Genomic DNA, 21233 nt, shown 5'->3' with positions numbered 1-21233 from the left:
CATTGCTTGCAGCCCTGCCACCATGACCTCAGATCGCTTCCCCATCAAGTCATTTCCTCTAACCACGTGGACCTAGTCAAGGTCACCAGTTATCTTAATGTCCTTCACAAATGCTTGCTCTTCCACTTGGTTCCCTTTTCCCCTTTCAACTGATTGCTTTCTACTTTTACAACACTTTTAAAAAGCATCAGCCACTCTGGGAAGACTTTCTTCCTTGGTCAGGTTGGGTTGAATTCCTCATTATGCTGTCAGCCCTTGCCCCCAGAGTGCACCTCTCACATAACTGACCTGCAGTCAGTTGACTGAATCCTCTATGCAGTGACTCAGGGACCCAGGCAGGCTCTTTAAAACTCATGACTTCATTCTCTCACAAGGTCTCATTTTCCTCTTCAGAGGAAAAAAAGAGTTAGAGAGAGCACATCAGTTTCTTAATCATCCTATCCCAGGAGTAACACACACATCACTTCTCCCAACTCAATGATGAGACATGGACACAGGAACCCACATAGGTGCAAGAATCCACTGCAGTCTGGTAATTCTCGGTTTCTCAGTGATGTAGGATGGAAGAACAGCCCTCATAGGGTTTCCAAGACTGCAAATACTCAAGGAAGCAAATGTCTCATCTTTCCCCCCACAGGTAATTTCAAGTCACTGACCTTTTGGTTCGCAGTCCAATACTTAATCTACTGTGCCCCACAGATTATCCAGGAGGCTGGGCTCTATGAGGACTGAAGGAAGACTCATCAACAACCTGTGTTATGCAGATGACACAACCTGCTTGTTGAAACTGAGGAGAACCTGAAGCACTTGCTGCAGAAAGTCAAGGACTACAGCTTTCAATATGGATTGAAGCTCAACATCAAGAAAACAAAGATTCTCATCACTGGGCTGATTGGAAGCATCATGATGGATGGTGGAGAGAGGGAGTTTGTTAACAGTTTTAGTTTACTTGGCTCTACAATGGACATTCTTAGTGCCAGCAGCCAAGAAATCAAAAGACAAATTGCATTGGGAAAGTCTACTGTCAGAGATCTCTCTGAAGTACTAAAGAGCAATTATATCAGTCTGGAGACTAAGGTGTGCCTGATTCAGGGCATGGTCTTTGCAGTTACTTACTATGTGTCAGAAAGCAGGACAATGACTAGGGATGATCGAAGGGAAATTTATTCCTTTGAGCTGTGGTGCTGGAGAAGAGTATTAAATATACCCATGGACTGCTAGGACAACAAACAGGTTCATCCTAGAGAGGGTGAGACAAGGCTGCTCCTTGGAGGCAAGAACACTGAAACTTTATCTGACATACTTTGGACATGTTGTAAGGAGGGACCAGTCCTTGGAGAGGGACATCATGCTTGAGAGGGTGGAGGGGACAACGCTAGAGAAGAAGACCCTCAATGAGATGGAATGATTCAGTGACTAGGGTAATGGGGGTAAGTGTGTCAGACACAATAAGAATGGCACAGGATAGAGCAGGGTTTAAAGATTGTTGTACATATGGTTACTATGAGTCACAGGCTACTTAAAGGCACATAACAACAACTGTGTCTCAAGGGCTTCTAGATGCTAGTTGTTGTTATATGGTGCAAGCTCATAGCTGATCCTCCAATGAGTTTTCAGAGGCCGTAAATTGAAAGATTTGCCTCTCTTTCTCTGAAATACCAGGTGACAGATTTGAACTTTGTTGTTTCACAACTCCTGACCACAAGGGCACCAGAGCTCCCTTAGATGCCAGAAGGTCTAGGAAATGGAGTCGCTGCCTGAGCAGGGGCTTTATGGAAGCATCTCTGCACAGTCTCTCACATCCATCACCACCCATGTCACTGTCTTCGTCCCATGTCATGAGCAACACTACAGCACCATCATCACCTACAACATCTAGGGCCGTAGAGGAGGGTGGAGTAGTGGTTAAGAGTCCAAGTTTTGAGTGAAACAGAAGTAGATGCAAGTTCCTTCTTTGGCTGGGAGTTACTGTTTATTGTGGGGGAAAGACCACTGCTGGGAGAGGGAGGGAGGAAGGAGAACAAGAAGGTGCTGAGGAAGGATGTCAGCCCAAAAAACTTCAGCATTTCCAGCTGGTCTTTAACATTGCAGGTTTTGAAACGTGACGCACAAGGAGAGAAAAGCCTCAATTGAAATGGAAATTTGCTATGATGGAGAAAATGGAAACAGCATTTCTTTTCAAGACATGTTTTATGTCACTCCTGAAAGAAAATCTTCCTAATAAAAACAGCCATGATGCTAATTGAGATAATTGAGATGAGAGTGCACTGAGCTCCCAGGTGGAAAGATGCCAATAGTAATTGCGATGTTGGCTATAAACCTCAGTCGCCCAGGGATGCAGCCAGAGAAGGAGGTCTCTCCCTGATAATGAGGTGCCGGCGAGGAGATAGGATCCTATCTGGCCACCAACTTGCTGAGTGACCTCAACATGGCCATTTAAGGACTCTGAACCTCTATTCCCTCCTCTGCAATTGAACAAGATCTTCTGAAGCCACTGCAAGCATGCTCAGATGCTACAATTGTAGTGTGTGTTTCAGTCATTGGCTTATCTCCCAGAATCCTCCTCAGGCCCAGGCTGGTAGCCTCATCCCAACAGAGCCTGAGTCCCAGCCTCAGCAACTCCACCCAGCTATGACCTCTCCACATTCTAGAGAAGGCAACCCTCCATTCTCCTGCCCTAAACAGCACACTTGGTTGAAAAGTCCCTTCTGCAGAGCTGGACTTTGTCTCCACGATGTTCCTCTTGAAAGTCAAGGGCAACACAGGACAAGTTGAACTGCATATTCTTGCAACTGCATCAACAGCAACACCAATAGCTGACATTTGTCAGGTACTCTCTGCCTCTCAGATCTATTCATGAACGTCACAGTAACCTGGGAGAGAGGTATTATCTCATTGTGCAGATAAGGAAATGGTGGCTCATAGAAGCAAAAGAGTTTGCTAAAACTAATTTGTAATATATCTACTCCAAAAATCACTCTGCTTTGCTTTTCTAGAGGATTCAGTTAGCAGTTTTCTTTTCCTAGCTAACTTTATAATAAGCTTTGCCAGTATAAGATACTGGAGGGAAATTGTGATACTTTAGCAGAAGAAATATTGTTCATTTATGCTTCAGGTGGGCTTATTTCTCTGCGTAATACAGCGGGAAGCCCAGCAGCATTCACTTAAAGCCCTACACAGCCAACCTCCAGCCACTAGCTTTCATCATTCAATAAAGAATAGCTAGTGACATCTATCCTCGTTCCCCTTCCTTTGATCTTCCTGACTCCTATCTAGAGCTCTTTCTTTTTCTAAAACCGAAAAGAGCCTTAGCTGACCTGACCTGGTCCAGGGGAGGTTGTCAGGTGCACTTAGCACAACTCATGTGACCTAAAGTGATAGAATGGAGGTAGTTGACCCACCATCACATTTCTGTCATACAGGGGCATCTAATGAGTACCCTTCAGTACTCTTGGAATTTTCTGTCCAGTGATCAGACCTGCTGCCTGGAGTCAGAGGCTCCAAGGTCCCAGCCAGGCACAGTGAGGATGAACTGACAGCATCAAGCCCAGCACAGTTTCAACTTTGTCACCTCCATGGAGGTATTGGGTCTCAGCCACTCCAGTCACTATGTTACTTCTCTTCCTCCTCCCACCAATCTCATCCTGTCCATGTGTCACCGCTCCTATGTTCCCATTGTTGTTGTTGATGATTGCCTTCGAATCAAGGATTATTCAGTGACCCTGTCAACGAAAGTCCAGAAGCCCCTCTACAACCATCGACATTTATCAAAGTCCATAGAGTTTCCAAAGGCATGTTGTTTGGGAAGTGGATGCCGTTCCTGCTTCCAAACCTGTCATAGAATGTTATTGGTGGAGTACCTGCAATGCATAGCGACACTTATAAATTTTATCTGAGCTAGACTAGTTCCTAAGGGCCAAGAAATTCACTTAACCTCAGTATTGAGATTTCTTTCTAGATTGTGGAGGACAAGATGAGTTCCCCAGGACAGGGTCAGGATTCAGGGCCTCCAACTGTTTCAGAAATTGGTGTTAGAACATCATGACCCTTCAACAAGTCTTCCTCAGTCCTTTAGATTCATCTTCTGCCTATTCTTAATAGGTCCTGGTCTGGAACCTCTGTCTTACCAGAGGAGCTGAGCATAAGGTGATCTTGAATAAGCTTGTCACTCATGAGCTGAAGCTCTTCATTGGATCTACACTGCTGTAAAATGAACTCTACCAGCATTGTCCATGGGAACCCAGAATATCCTCTTAAGCAGATGCAAAGGAATTTATATAAGGACATGGGACGGAGATGTATCGGGGTCTCACAGAAGATCAAATTCCTGAATGCTATCAGGACGAAGGAAGCTTCTCAAGTCTCTCCAGATTTTCAGTCTTATTGTTTCTACTTCCCTCTGCAAATCTGCTCATTCTTCTTCCTATATCATTCAGCTTTCTCTGCTTCTCTGGGGATGAGACCATCCAAAGGTCCTAAGATGATTCTCAAGTCAAATGACCAGCCCAGGCTGACCAGCAGCCCCAGAACAGAAGAGCAGCTCTCCCAGGAAATTAATGTGAACAAGTCCAACTGCCAAGAATGTACTCAGGGTAAGGGAGAAGAGGTGCTGTTGTCATAGAAGAGGGGTGCAAGCTGGGGAATATGTGTTGAAATATGTCCACAACATCATCCCTCAGTGTTTACACCCTGTTCAAGACAGAGAACCCATACTGGTGCCAGTCATGACCAAGGCTGCTGTGTGTGGTTTTGTGGACCATAGACTAAACAGCCCTAGAAGGCATCATCATGCACATAATAGCCAGGGCTGTTTAATCAATTAAACTTGAAACTTTATCCATCCCTGGGTTCTCAATATACAGTGATGAATGTCTTTATTATGCGAAGCATTTTGAATTGTGGGTTTATTTACTTAGAGTCTGAAGCATCATTATATATGCAAAAGAGATAATAGTTTACATGGCTAATGTGATTGTTAAGAAATTATCAGTGCGGAAGACATAAAGCCAGATGATAATAGAAACCACAAAGTGATTCTGAACTCTAGCACTAACACCACCTCCCTTCTACCCTGCATTTCACTGCTCTCAAAATATATTTTTTGCTCTAAATCTATCCCCCAACACCAACAACTCTTCAATACAGCTGTTATCAGATCCACATTTTGCAGATAAGGAAACTGATGTTCAGAAAGGTGAAATCACTTGCCCTATCATAGAACCTAATGGTTTAATGAGAATTTCACTGCACCATAGTTCTCAATCGGTGATCGGTTTGTAATCTGTCTATTCCAAAAATCACTCTTTTTTGCTTTACTAGATAGTCCTATTAGCATTTTTCTTTTTCCAGCTAATTTTATAATAAGTTTTGCCAGTACAAATTACTGCAGGGAAATGGAAATACCTTAGCAGAAGTATTATGTTTCACTTAAGCTTCAGGTAAGCTTATTTCTATGCATAACCCAATGGGAAGCCCAGTAGTCTTCACCTAAATCCCTACACAGCCAACCTCCACCCACCAAATTTCCTACCACTCATCAGATCAATCACCCAGAAAACTTTTCTATCATCTGGTGACACTTTCCTACAGATTAGCTCTATGTGAGTCCTGCAAGAAAGTTTATTTGCCATTAACAAACTGTATATTCCTACTTTTCAACCTGTATGCAGAACAGATTATCTGGGAGGCTGGGCTCTATGAGGAAAAATGTGGGGTCAAGATTGGTGGCAATCTGCATTATGCAGACGACATAACCCTGCTTGCTGAAACTGAGAAGGACCTGAAGCGCTTGCTGCAGAGGGTCAAAGACTACAGCCTCCGATATGGGTTGATGCTCAATGTCAAGAAGACAAAGATTCTCACCACTGGACCAACTGGCAGCATCAGGATGGATGGTGAAGAGATTGAGATTATACACAGCTTTAGTTTGCTTGGTTCCACAGTCAACCCTCTTGGCACCAGTAGCCAGGAAATTAAAAGACATATTGCTATGGGAAAGTCTTCTGTTAGGAACCTCTCCAAAGTACTGAAGAGCAATGGTGTCTCTTTGGAGACTAAGGTGCATCTGATACAGGCCATGGTCTTTGCTATCACTTATTATGCATCAGAGAGTTGAACAAGACTAAGGAGAATAGAAGGAAAATTGATGCCTTTGAGCTGTGGTGCTGGAGAAGAGTATTGAGGGTACCATGGACTGCTAGGAAAACAAACATATTCATCCTGGAAAGGGTTAAACAGGGCATCCCCCTGGAGGCAAGGATTCTGAGGCTCCATCTAAAATAACTTGGACATTTTGTAAGGAGGGTCCAGTCCTTGGAGAGAGACATCATGCTTGGTAGGGTGGAGGGCAGGCATAGGAAGGGAAGGCCCTCTATGAAGTGGATTGATTCAGTGACTGGGGTAATCAGGATGGGTGAATCGGAGACAGTGAGATTGGCACAGGACAGAGCAGGGTTTAGGGCTGTGTACATACGGTTGCTATGAGTTGCAAGCGACTCAATGGCACGTTACAACAACAACAAAAACATATTCATATGGTAGCAATACTTTCTCTAAAGAAATTTTAATCTCAATGTTGATGAAAGAAGAGGTAGAGAAGACTCTAGCTCTTGCATTTTTCCTGGCACATTCGCCCTCAGTTCTAGAAGTAGTAGATACTTTCTGTTTTGACTACTTCTATGCTCTTTAGTCTTGGGTGTTGATGAAGCTACTGTGGACGTCCAAAAGAATGACTAAATCATATTAGACTATAACCAAGGAAAATAGAAGTGGGTATGGAGAGACTTCAATTTGTTTACTTTGAACTCTTCATCAGAAAAAATGAGTTGCTAGAAAAGGACATCTATTTGTTGAAGTAGAACTTCAAACACTTTCCGACACACAAGAGCCCACTGCAGCAGACATCACACCAATCCACCTGGTGGAGGGTCTTCCTCTCCTTCATCAACCCTCCATCCTTCCCAGCATCATGTCCCACTCCAAGGAACAGCATCTCCTAGCTACATGTCCAAAGGGCCTCATCATTCTTGCTTCCAAAGAGCACTCTGGCTGCACTTTCTTCAAGACATATTTGATCTTTTGGCTGTCCATGAGATGTTCAGTGCTCTTGTACAACACCACAGCTCAAAGGCATCAATTCTTCTGTCATCCTTATTCATTGTCCCACTCTCAGATGCATAACAAGAGACTTCAAAGACTATGGCCTGAATGAGACACACTTTAGTCGTCAAACTGACATCATATTATCTCAATAATTTGGAGAGGTCCCTAAATTCATATTTTCCCAGTGCAAAACATTGCCTTATTTCCTGACAGCTGGCACTAAGGGTCTTAATTGTGGATCCAAGCAAGATAATGCTGTTGACAGTTTCAATCTTTTCTCCATCAGTCTAGTGGTAAGAATCTATGGGGTTTTTTGACATTGATATGCAATCCATACCAAAGGGTGCAGTCCTTGATCTTCTGCAACAAATGTGTCAAGTCCTCACTTTCAGCAAGCAAGGCTGTGTCATCTGCATAACACAGGTTCTTGATAAGTCTTTCTCAGATCCTGATGTCACATTTTTCTTCACAGAGTCCAAATTCTTGAATAATTTGCTCAGTATACAGATTAAATAGGTATGGAGAGAAAATACAACCTTGACACACTCCCCTCTTAATTTTAAACTATGCAGTATTCCCTGCTCTGTTCACACAACAGCCTCCTGGTCTAGGTATAGGTTTTACGTGAGCACAATTGAGTGTTCTAGAACTCACAGTCTTCTCAATGTCAGACACTACTTGTTATGATCCACACTGTCATATGCTTAATCTGAGGATATTAGCCTACTTTATCTGAAAGCCCTAGGATAATCACACCTGAAGCAGATGCCTTACGAAGGATGTCATTCCCCTTGAGGTTCAGTGTAACATTCTTTATCCGCTAAACCACACGCTGAGTCAAATTTGTGAGGTCACTGTTGACTGTTGCTTAGTCATCTCCAACTCATGGTAGGTAATCTTGCGTATAACAGAAGAAAGTGTGGCTGGATCCCATACCATCAGATTCCTATAAAAAATGTCTTAATTCTAGTTTCAGTCTACATTAAAGAAAAGGAGACATTTTGTTACTTTTTACCAGTAGAAATTAGAAGACTATACATGGTAAAATCCCAAGAAGAGTGAAATATTATTTTAAATCACACTGATTTAATTGGTATAAGCAACTGACCCACTGCCAAAAAGTTACATCTGACCCACGGTGACTCTCTATAGAGTTTCCTAGGTTGTAGATCTTTGTGGGAAGAGGTTGCCCATCTTTCTTCCATGGAACAGTTGGTGGATTCCAACCCCCAGTCTTTTGATTACCAGCCTGACATGTTACACACTAGGCCACCAGGGCTCCATATGAGTAAACTTACTAGAAATTCAGGATGTAATGTGTTAAGGCATGAAGATGTAATTGTTTTAAACAGTTGTATTTTGCAATTGTTTTTCAGTGGTGGTCAATGTTTAATGACATTTTAACAAATGTCAGACTCTTCCTAACATAATGTGAATAAGGGGAGCTCTGGTGTCCTAGTGGCAAGAAGCCATGCTGCAATCCCCAGGGCACGTGGCCCAAGGCCACCAGCTGCTCCACGAGAGAAGGATGGGCAATCTTCTCTCATGCAATTAACTGCCTCTGGATCAGTTCCGACTCTACAGTATACAATAATGACAATGTGAACAAAAGAATCCAAAGGCTTCCAAAGAATAATAGAAGAGATTTATCTTGTGTAGTTCGCATATTCATGTCTTACCTATACTCCACAAGAAGGCTCAGGAGACACTGTCTTCATTAGGTCATTGAGATAGTAATGGAAGCACTAATATAGTAGGCCATTTTTAGAAAAAGAAAAGAAACAACTACTGACATTACCATTTTTTAGAAGAAGAAAAGAAACAACTACTGGCATTACCAAATATTTCTCTCACAGTCTGTTAGACCCTGTTAGAGAAGGTTTTGGATGTGCATAGGGATTTGATTCTTAGAAGATCCCATTCATCCATTTTATCCTCTCCTGGTTGTAGGTTTTTCAGGATGCTTTGAAGACTGTTTATGCTGTGGATTAGGATTCAAGGGTTCTTCCAAGCTTTTCTTTAATAAAGTTTGTGCTCCTTGGTTTTAGTCCTAGGTCCTTCGTCCACTTTGAGTTGGTTTTTGTTGATGGAGTAAGGTGTGGGTCTTGCTTGAGTTTTCTGCAGATAGTTTTCCAATTTTGCCAACACCATTTGTTAAAAAGGCTATTGTTTCTCTACTAAACTGATTTCATCTCCTTGTCAAAAATCAGTTGACCATAGGTAGAAAGGCTGATTTCTGGGTTCTCAATTCTATTTCATTGATCTATGTGTCTGTCATTGTAACAGTACCACACTGTCTTGACCACCACAATAGTATAAAAGGATTTGAAATCAAGGAGTGAGATGTCTCTTACCTTGTTTCTCTTCTTAAGGAGTGCTTTGCTTATTTGGGGCCTCTTTCTATTCCACATGAAATTGGAAATTGCCTTTTCCGTCTCATTGAAATCATGTCTGATAAGGGACTTGTGTCTAGAATTTATAAAATACTCGAGCAACACAACAAGATAAAGGTAAACAACCCAATTGAAAAATAAGCACAGGATATGAACAGACACTTCACCAAAAAAAAAAAAAAGGCATTCAGATGGCAAACAAACACACCAAGAAATGCTCAATATCCCTAGCTCTAAGAGACATGCAAATCAAAACAACTATGAGATGTCATCTCAACCCAGTAAGAATAGTAAAATTCAACAGAACAGCAAAGAACAAATGCTGGTGAGGTTGCGAAGAAACTGGAACCCTTATTCACTGTTGGTGGGAGTGTAAAATGGTGCAGCCACTATAGAAGGTAGTATGGCACTTTCTGAAAAAAGTTGAAAATAGAAATACCATTTGACCCAGCAATCCTACTACTGGGAATATACCTTAAAGAAATCCTAACTGCCACCTAAGTATATATATGCCACCCATGTTTATTGTTGCTTTGTTCACAATAGTAAAGAGTTGGAAACAACCCAAGTGCCCATCAACAGACAAATGGATAGAGAAGCTGAGGTATATTCACACAATGGAATACTATGCTGCACTGGAAAACAAGGAAATCATGAAATATTAAATTAATGAAACTAAATTATAAATGGGTGACCCTGGAGGATATTAATGCTGAGTGAAATATCTCAGTCACAAAAAGACAAATACAGCATAATGCTACTGTTATAAAACAGGACTGACATGGGGCTGGGGGAAACTAAGAAGGGATAATAATCTACATGGCATTGAAACAGAAAAGGGAGAAAACTGTATAAAAAGAATATATGATTAGGTATTATTGGCATGACAAGAACCCAGAATAAGAGCTGCATATGGAGGGTAGGGGTGGGGGATTGTATAAGAATGAAAGATCTTTTTTCCCAAAGAAAAAAAGCAATCTGGGGGTAGGGGAGGGCAGGGAAGAAAATGTGCGGCAATGAATGATTGGAAATGCAAGTTCTTTATAAACTTGAAAATCTCAATTAAAGAAAGAAAAAAGTATTGGCTTGCACACAATACTTTGTTTACACTGTGTTTCATTCATGTACATTGTGTTTGTTTAGTTGGGTCTTTTTCACCCTCTCCCTCCATCCAGCAAACTCTCTGACCCTGTGATTTTCCCCTTCCCCACCCTTAAGTAGGCCACTCTTCTCACCACTGGGCCAATTGGCAGCATCCTGTGCTTGGCTCCTTTGGACATGTTACAAGGAGGGACAGGTCCTTGGAGAGGGACATCACATTTGGGAAGGTGGAGGGACAGTGCAGGAGAGGAAGACCCTTAATGAGATGGATTGATTCAGTGATTGTGGTAGTGGGAGTAGGTGTGTTGGAGGCAGTGAGGTTGGCGCAGGATAAAGCAGGGTTTAGGGCTCTTAGTTGCAAGTGACTCGAGGGCACATAACAAACAACAACATTTCCTCTACCAAGTCCCTTTGTAAGTTGTTGGTCCCTGTAATAACCACACTCTTGTTGAAGAAGTCTGGATCTCAGTCTTCAGGTTTAGGAAGGCCCTCTTCTAAGTGCTGATTTCCTTTCTGTTTGACTCTTACTCAGTTCTAGAAGAGTTCCAGAAGTATTAGCTATTTTTAATATTTGTTACTTCAATACTTCTCTTGACCTAGTGACACAGAGATGCGCTGCTAGCCCAAAGGCATATGGTTTGGATCTACTGGTTGCTCTGGTGGAAAAAATGGGTGCTCTCCTCCTGTGTGGTTTACCGCCTCTGAAAACCCACCAGAGGATCCACTATGAGTTGCTTCCAGCTTAGTGGCCCAGAAAAACAACCCTCTTGGGGACTTTTTATCTCATTTAGTAGCTAACCACCTTTTTGTTTATTAAATTCTTTCTATTATAATTTCCTTGTTTGAATTATTGCATTATCTGCTGAAATTAGAATTCTAATTCCTTTCTGATGCAAAAACTTTGCTCTAATGAGGCAATTGCATCTTGCTGTTGACACATTTGAAGCAGGCTCAAATTTTGACCAAGAAAAAAAAAAGAATGGGAAAAGTAAGAGTAAAAATTGATGCACTTTGTAATTGTGAATTACTCTGTGAAGGACATCATGCTTACTAATGTAGAGTGCCCACAAACACAAAGGAAATCATCAAGAAGGTAGAAGAACACAACAGTCTCCACAACAGGCTCGTTATACCAGAAGTCATGAAGACGGCACAGGACCAGGCAAAATGTTATTCTTCTTATATGATATCTCCATATATCTGCATTGACTGGATTTTAAATATCAAGGACCAATCATATCTTTTCTGTCTGTATTCTAAACCATCTGAGAAGTTAAGGGGAGAGAACAGGGGTGCGGGGGTGAGAATATCATATTTATTATTGATGAAAATTGAAGCAAAAAAGCAGGCCTCTGCTTCCTTTTCTTTAAACAGGATATTGCACAAGGAATGGTTGGCCAGTCAGATAAGCACAGACCTCTCCCTACTTCTCTCCCTCCACAGGGTGGCATGAGCCCTAGTGCCTAGAGGGTGGAGAAGAAGGCAGATGATCTGCAAGCTACTAAAGAAAGGGAAAGGGAGAAAATACTCCAGCTCAGTGCTCCTCTTCCCCAGTCTTACTCATCAGATAAATCCCTCTTCCTCACTCAAAGAAGAACAGATGAGAGATGGAAAGTGAAGCAAAAGCATTTGTCCAGAGCTCCCAAGGTGTTTCATGAACAAGTTCCCATTTTAAGAGTTTATAGAAATATAGAAAGAGGGAGACAGTAGTGTCTCACTACTCTCTCATCAATAAGAATGACAGAAGAATTTATGTTTCTGGGTTTTGGTGCTGGAGAAGAGTCCTGAATATCCCATGGACTGCAAAAAGAACAGATATGACTTGGAAAAAGTGCAACAAGAGTGCTTCTTGGAGGCAAGGATGGTGAAGCTTCATCTCACATACTTTGGACATGTAGCTCAGCAAGGCTGTTCCTTGAGAGGGGCCATCATGCTTGGAAAGAGGGAAGACCAGTGAAGAAGAGGAAGGCACACCCCTCAGCAAGATGACTGACATAGTGACTATAGTAATGAGTACAAGTATATTACACATGATAAGGATGGCACAAGATAGGACAGGGTTCAGGTCTGTTGCCCATAGTGTTGCTATGAGTCATATTCGACTCAGCAGCACCTAACAGCAAACCTACCTCCAGACATTCAGTGGTCATTCACCGCCATCTCTACCGCTGATCATGGTATACATGAGGTGGGATAAGATAACTTTCTTGTGAATCTCAAGCCAGCTACAGTCCTTTCCTTTCACCTGGGGGAGCACACAGGAATGTAAGAAAGAGGCATGGGAAAGAGAATGTCTGCCTCACTCCACAGAGAATCCACTCCAGGCCTTCCTGGAATAGGAGTGAGTAGTTTCCCAAAAGAGAAAGTGCTTAGACTCATTATGCCCCTAAAAGATTGATCTCTTTTTAAACCAAGACTCAAAGTGTCAACTTTAATCTAGAGAGCACGTCACATTGGTCATTAGACAAGAGGAAGGTCGGGGGGTGGGGGGGGCTAATGGGAACTATTTCTATCCATGGCATATGGTCATAGCAATTGTCAAAGAAAGAGCTTTAGAAGACACAACTTATTCAGCGTTTGAGACCTTGGCTCCAAGGTGTGACTTGGGTTCACCACTATAGTAAGTGCTTTTGCCTGAAATCTCTTTATCTCACAGAACCATTTAAATCTGTCCCTGACTTGCCTGAATCTGGTGCATGAGACTCCAGGGAAGTAGAAAAGACAACATTTCATGAATCACAAGAGCATCTTTAATGAAGACTGCAAAAAAAAAAAAAAACAAAACAAAACAAAACAAAACAAACAAAAAACAAAACAAGCTTAACTGTGCCAAGACATTGAAAGGGACCTTGGAGATATGCTTCCATGTTAAGGCCCCAAACATCCCCTCTCAGTAGCCTTTAAAGGCTTTCTGTGGTCCTGATCAGATAGAACTTGTTAGCATGGCCTATGAGACTGAACAATGGAGAGCCACTATTCCCTTATTTCCCTACTCTGCTTCTTCCACTCCAGCCACATTTGCCTCTTGAGCACGCTGAGCTCCCAAACTAGGCCTTCACACAAGGTATTTCATGTACCTGGAATTTTTTAAAAAATAAAATTTTTACTATATACTGGTTTACCTACAAAGCTTGCATACATTGTTTTTCACACCAGATCTTTCCCATTTCCTTTACCCAATCCTCCTTTCACCCATCAAATTGTGCAACCCTATGATTAACCAAACACCCACACCACATCCACCCATCCTCACCCCTCTGTTCCCACTCTTTCCCCCTTGGGTCCTCATAGATGTTCTACAGTAATGGTTTTATACAGTATTTGTCCTTATGAGACTGAGTTCCTTCAGCATAATGCTCTCCAGTCCCTCCCAAATTAGGTAGTAATCTACAAAATTATTGCTCCTGTGTGCTGCATAGTATTCTATAGTGTGAGCGTGCCATAATTTCTCAATCCGTTCGATTGTGGTTGGACAACTGGGCTGTTTCCATGTTCTTATGATGGTGAATAATGCTGCTATGAATATTGGTATACAAATCTTTGTGCCTCAGTTTTCATCTTCACAGGGTATATTACCTGGAATGTATTTGTCTTTTCTTTTTACCAGGAAAAATCATTCATCACATGTGAATCAATAAAAATTAATTTGAAAATTAAAACAAAGAAAGTCTTCCCTGACTTCCCTATATACAGCACCATGTGCCTCTACCCTGAAATACTTACTGTAATTGTAACTACAAATGCATTTACATAGTATAACCCTGCTAAAGGCTAAACCCTGTACAATCTCTCAGCCCCTGGGCCAGTTGTCTATTATATAGTTTTGTTGGTGGTGTTATGTGCTGTCAAGTTGCCTGTGACTCATAACAACCCTATGTATAACAGTCCTTTACCCTGTTCTAACCTATGCAAATCTTATTGCGTCTGACATACCCACACCCAACAGCCCAGTCATTGAATCAATCCATCTCATCTTACACTGTCCCTCTACCTTCCAAAGCATAACATCCCTCTCCAAGGACTGGTCCCACCTTGCAACATGTCCAAAGTATGTCAGACAAAGCTTCAGAATCCTTGCCTCCAAAGGAGCATCCTGGCACCCCCCTCTCTCGGATGAACCTGTTTATTTTCTTACCAGTCCATGGTATATTCAATACTCTTCTCCAGTACAACAACTTAAAGGCATCAATTCTCCTTCTATCATCCTTAGTCATTATTCAGATTTCTGACACATAGCAAGTAATTGCAAAGACTATGGCCTGGATCGGGCACACCTTAGTCTCCAGACTGATACTGTTGTTCTTCAGTGCTTTGGTAAGGTCTCTGATGGCAAACTTTTCCAGTGCAATTTGTCTTTTAATTTCCTGGCTGATGGTACCAAGAGTGTTGACTGTGAAGTCAAGCAAACAGAAGCTGTTAACAATCTCAATCTCTTCATCATCTATCATGATGCTGCCAACTGGACCAGGGTGAGAATCTTTGCTTTCTTGATGTTGAGCTTCAATCCTTATTGAAAGCTGCAGTCCTTGACCTTCTGCAGCAAGCACTTCAGGTTCTCCTCAGATTCAGTAAGTATCCAATAAATACTAGGTGAATGGTTGAATGACCAAGATAATTCAATAGAAGCTGTCATAGATGGTGTCTTAGTTACTTGGTGCTGTTTTAACAAAAGTACCACTAGTGAGTGGCTTTAACAAATAGAAATGCATTCTCTTATAATCTAGGAAACCAGAAAACCAGATTCAATGCTCTGGATATAGAGGCTCTCTCTGTTCTGGGGAAAATCTTTGTCTTGGTTTGTTAGCAATTTTTGGGCTTCTTTGCATGGCATGTACTTTCCACCACCCCATTTGTGTTTGCTTACTTCTTTGTCTAGCCTGATCTTTTGCTATCTCCAAAGTGGTTAGATTTAAAATACACCATACAGTGCTATGACTCATTAATATAACAACGAAACTCCTATTTCCAGATAGGATTGCACACATGCATATGTGTTGTTATGAGCCAGCTACGATTCATAACCAACCCATGAATAACATACTGAACCTGCACTCACTACGCTATGGCACCCCAGCATCTCTAATACACCTGAGCTCATCACTACAGTCACTGTGTCAATCTAGCTGGTCTTCCACTCTTTTATTGACCACCCACCCTTCCAAGCATAACGTCCATGTTCATAGAGGTTTGAATTCAACACATATTTTGAGGGGACACTATTCTTAGCATATAAGCATAGTGCTTTCCAGATAAGCACAGTTCCTGTACTGAAGACTGCCAGTGACCCCCTCACTATATTCTACCCATCTTCTTTCAGTACTGGAACCTCACATTTCAGCTTGGTACATGGCTTCACAGAATAAAGGCTGTGTTTCCCAAGGTTAAGAAAATGTCCACCTCAACCTAATCCTGCTGCCTTGAATCAGGCAAGTTCAGGCCTCAGAGCAGGGGAAAGAAGGAAGGGAAATTTATGGTGCCCATGATGGGGAAGGCAGTTATGAATGCCGTCTGCCTAACAACACACCAATCACACCCACCGCCAAGAGTTCCCTCTGGGCAGGCAGAGACTAAAGCCTTCGTCACCCAGACCTAGTGGAGCCATCAAATAAATCCAACATTTAGATAAGAGGGTAAGGAGTGGGGGACTTCAACAGACACTTCCCTGAAATCCAGCGGCAATAAAAGAGAAAAATGGATGAGTTCGTTCCAGATAATCACGCCAGAGAAGTAATTATCCTATTTCTGGGCCTGGGCAAGAATGCGGGTGGCAAAGCTACCTGCCCAGGTGATTCATCAGCCTCAGATTAATGGTTTCCTCAGAGCCCCTTGTACAAAGACGTCCCCTCTAGTTCACTCGAGACAACTCTATTTAGATTGTGTCAAGATTATTGCTCTTCTCTGCCATCCTGAATGGGGAAGCAGGCATTGTACTGGGTGGCACAATTGAATATAGATTTGCTGGTGCCAGCACAGGAGAGAAATCTCCACAAATGAACCAATTGTTTCCAACTGCTAAAGACATCCCCTCTCCCATCCCCGTTCAGGCCTCAGTTTCCCCCTTCAGTCACTGAGTTACTGGCATCACATTAGGCAAGTTGAGAGCCTATCTGAGTGGTCGGAGAGAATAAGGGTTCACACAGAAAGTGGTACAAGCTTCAGTTGCCCATCTATTAAATGGGAATAAGGAGAATAGGATGGAGAAGATTCCTGCTTCCTCTATTGTTTAAAATATTTTTAAATAAGGGTTATTGGTTGTTGGGGGTTTTTATAACTGAGCAAATAAAGTATAAATAAACAAAATTAACTGAAGGTACAAACATGTTTTGAATTGTTGTCAGGTTTAACTGAGATGCTGCTCATGACATCCAGTGCACAGAGCCGGGAAGTACTGATCGGGTCATGCCTGTACGTCTCCAATTATTAAAGCTGAGGCTGCTTGGTTATTGATTTGGATATCAAGGATTGTGGCAGAGGTGTGACCTGTGTGATGTTAGGCATGGGGCTTAACCTCTCCGAGCCTCTCTGAGCCTGGGCTGATCTTTCTGTATAATCAAAATGACATTGTCTTCCAGTCCAGAGGCTTTTCAGGTCAATTCTAATCCCTGAAATTCTAGTCTGAGTCATCATGACATTGAGAGCTTGATGTTAACGCCTCAGAAAGACAGAAGATGGCCAGGTGTCCATTGTCCAATGCCTTCATTCACTCACTCATTCATTCAATCACTAACTTGTCCATTCAGGCACATCTGTCCAGCACTGTAGGAAGCCATGGCCCCTGGGAGCTCTCAGCCTGGTAGATGAGGATCAGAAGGGATGACTTTAAAGGTGTAAGAGCTGTGATTGCCAGGGGAGAATCCTAGGACTGAATCCAAATCCAGATCTGCCCTTGAGCCACTCTGTAGTCTTAAATAGGTGGTTTCCTCTTTCTCCAGAGAGAAATGGTAGGATGTATATAATAAGCTTACAAGAGGCTTAAACTCTCCTCCATACACTGATTCATTCATGCATTCATTTGGCAAGTGTTTAATTTTTAATTTTTTTTTTATTTTTATATTGATTCACTTACAAAGTTTGTATACATTGTCTTTCACACTTTCATTCACATTGTGTTTCATACAATCATTCTGATTTGTTATATTTTCTAAAGTGAGTCAAACTTAACTATTCCCATCATTGCCCTGTCTTTCCAGATCCCCACCGGATCTTTCCCATTTCCTTTACCCAACCCCTCCATCCAACAAATTCTGTGACCCTATGATTTCCCTCCTGCCTATCCTTACTCCTCTGCTCCTACTCACCCTCCCCCTTGGATCTTTATACACGTTTTTATTAGTTATCTTTCTGTTCCTACAATAATGGTCTCATACAGTATTTGTTCTTAAGGGATTGAGTTTACTCAGCATAATGCTTTCCAGTCCCTCCCAAATCATGTAATAATTTTCAAAACTATTTTTCCTGCATGTTGCATAGTATTGCACTGTGTGAATGTACCATAATTTCTCAATCCATTCAATTGTGGTTGGACATATGGGCTGTCTCCATGTTCTTGTGATGGTGACTAATGCTGCTATAAACATTGGTGCACAAATTCCCATTTGTGTCTCAGTCCTAATTTTCTCAGGGTATATTTCAAGCCCTGGAATAGCTGGATTATGTGAAATTTCTATGTTCAGCTTTTGGAGGAAATGCTAAACTGCCTTCCAGAGTGGTTATACTACATCCTCTCCAACATTTCTTGTTTGCTGTCCTGTTAAACTTTGCCACTGCTACTGGTGCGAGCTGGTATCTCATTGCAGTTTTGATTTGCATCTCTCTTATTGCCAGTGATCTTGAGCATTTTTTTTCCATGTATCTGTTGGCCATGAAAATGTCTTCCTCTATCAAAGGAAGCTTATTTTGTAATTGGGTTATGAGTCTGTTTCTTGTGGAGGGCCTAGAGAACTCTGTCAACTTCTGCCATGAGACCCTTGTCTAAGAAGGTATTGCCAAATGCTTTTTTTCCAGTCAGTAGGTTTTCTTTACATCCTTTTGGAAAAGCTTTTGATGAACACAGGGATTTAATCATCATCTTTATCCTCTCCTGGATTTGGATTTGTCTGCCTTTTTATATCACGAGCTAGGTGTACTAAGGTTGGTCCTATATTGTCTCTTAAGATCTTTATGGTTTAGGGCTTTCCGCCTAGGTCTCTGATCCACCCTGAGTTGATTTTTGTTGATAGTGAGAGGTGAGCATCCTGCTTCAGCTTTCTGCAGGTTGCTCTTGATTGTCGTTGAGTCAAGTACGCCGTAGCCCAATTTTGCCAGCACAGTTTGCTGGACATTTTGTCATTTCCCCGTTTGATAGGTTTTATTTCCTTGTCAAATATAAGAAGACCATAAATAGATAAGTTAGCTTCTGGGTTCTCAATTCTGTTCCATTGGTCTTTGTGCCTGTCATTGTACCAGCACCATGCTGTTTTGGTTATTACAGCTCTGTAATAGGTTTTGAGATCAGGAAGTGCTATGCTTCCCACTTCATTCTTGTTTTTCAGAAGCGTTTTGCTTACTTGAGGTCTCTTTCCTCTCCAAACAAACTTGCCAATTACCTTTTCTATGGCAGGTTTGCCATCAGGAGTGTCATCCATTTCCTAAATAACATGCCTCTGGAGACTATGAACTTTGATAAATGTCGATAGTTTTAGAGGAACTTCAAGCCTTTTGTTCATGCTTGACTCAAAGGCAAGCCTTTTGTCATGCTTGACTCAAAGGCAATCAACAACAACAACATTTCTTTGAAAAATGAATTTGGTAACTGTATTTGGATCAGCAAGTGTTTACTGAGTTGAAGTGGTCACTCTATATCCAACTCTTTGCTAGACACAGGGACACACACAGATCTGACCTTCTGTAACTTGAACTTAGGTAATCAACTGTCCAGTAAGATACACACGAACAAATTAGGTCAAACCTCATGATTTGCAACTTCTGCATTTACTGACTGATCTAGTCACAAGATTTCTTCGTAACTTCAAAATTAATATTTGTGGCATTTTCTTGGTCACTTACAGACTTAACGTGGCAAAAACTTAAGTTGTCCAATGTGAACCTCCCCCCACCCCTGCATCTAATGTGAACATCTCCAGCTAAAGCACAAGATAATACTATGCTTTCTTATTTCTACTCTTCTACTGTAAAGATCTTCCTCCCCCACTGTTTATTCAGTGCCACGCTTTTTGCCTTTTTGTGGATTTTTTTTTCTTGGTTACATTGCTGCACAGGATGGTTCCTAAGCACAGCACTGAAGTGCCATTGAGCGTCCTTTGAGGCAAAAAGTCTAGCGTTAGATAAACTTTACTCAGGCATGAGTTACAGCAGCATTGGCTGTGATTTCAATGCTAATCAACAGACTATGTTAACTAAGGTGTCTGTCAACAGAAACACACACAAAACAGGCCTATGAAGCTGTAGAAAATGTTCTGACCACAGACTCAGAGGAGCCTAACCCTGTAACCCTCCTTGTGGCGATGGTTCAGTATTTGCTAATTCATGGTTCTGTGCACCTTCAAAGACCATAACTACCACTAATAGTAAGAATTAACCGAATATCATTCTTGAAGATTATGAACACTATCTACCACATGTCAGTCAGCTTGTGGTAGGTACGGCAGTGGCTTGAATGTGACTGTGATACTGGAAGATATGTGGAAGGGGTTCACAGGAGTTTCCACACTAAGGCAGAATAGGAAGAAAGGCCCAACAATCTAATTCTTAAAGAAATTGGCCAGTGAAAACTTTACAATTAACAGCCGAATACTGCCTGATGGAGTGCTGGGAAATGAGTCTCTCAGGTTGGAAAGCACTTAAACTATGAATGCGAAGAGCTGCATCTTCAAAGTTGAGTTGATTTCAACGATGTGAATAGAGGGAAAAAAAAATTTGAGAGCCCTATTTTGCTGATATATAAAATGGCTCAAAATGAGAAGAGCGAGTGGCAAACATTGATTAATAATTCTAACATGGAATGTACAAAGTATGGATCTAGAAAAAACGTGAAAGTTGTAAAAACTAAAATGGATCAAGCATTAGTATTCATTCTAGTGTTGGGCCAATAAGAACAGTGACAACACTGAACGTGCTGAAAAGAAACTAAAGAAGGTGGTAAGTGGTTAGAAAAAGAGAGGAGGGGATCAGACAGCACTGGTGTGAGGAAGCAAGTCACGCAGAAGGGCATTCCAGATGGAGAGAGCAGACTGTGTGTGAGCCTAGGAGGAGGCTGGCTGAGGTGTGCTTAAAAGGACATCGATTAGGTCAGTGGGACTGCAGCAGGTGATCAAAGCCCCTGAGAGATAAGACCTTTGAGGAAAGGCAGCGGAGGTCAAATGGACTGAGGTGACCTGAGAGTGTATGTATCCTGAAGCAAGCACAGAGTTTGTAAATCCTGAGCTGAGAGTGATGCATTTATTCTGGACCCTTGATAACCTGTGGTTGCTGTGATCTGGCGTCTGCTGTGCTGGCTGCTGGCTGACTCTAAGAGACTCCCTGTTTCACAGTCACCTGCGTCTGGCCTCCAGGAGAGGAGGTAGCAAGGGCTAGGGAAATCCTGTTGCAGGAAGAGACATGGTCCCAAGCCGGAGGCCCTCGTACTATTGGTCTTCTGCT

The sequence above is a fragment of the Elephantulus edwardii genome, unplaced genomic scaffold (assembly GCF_000299155.1).
Source record: "Elephantulus edwardii isolate Elephantulus edwardi_28Jun2011 unplaced genomic scaffold, EleEdw1.0 scaffold00152, whole genome shotgun sequence".
NCBI classification, from domain to species: domain Eukaryota; kingdom Metazoa; phylum Chordata; class Mammalia; order Macroscelidea; family Macroscelididae; genus Elephantulus; species Elephantulus edwardii.
This window is presented reverse-complemented; position numbering follows the sequence as displayed.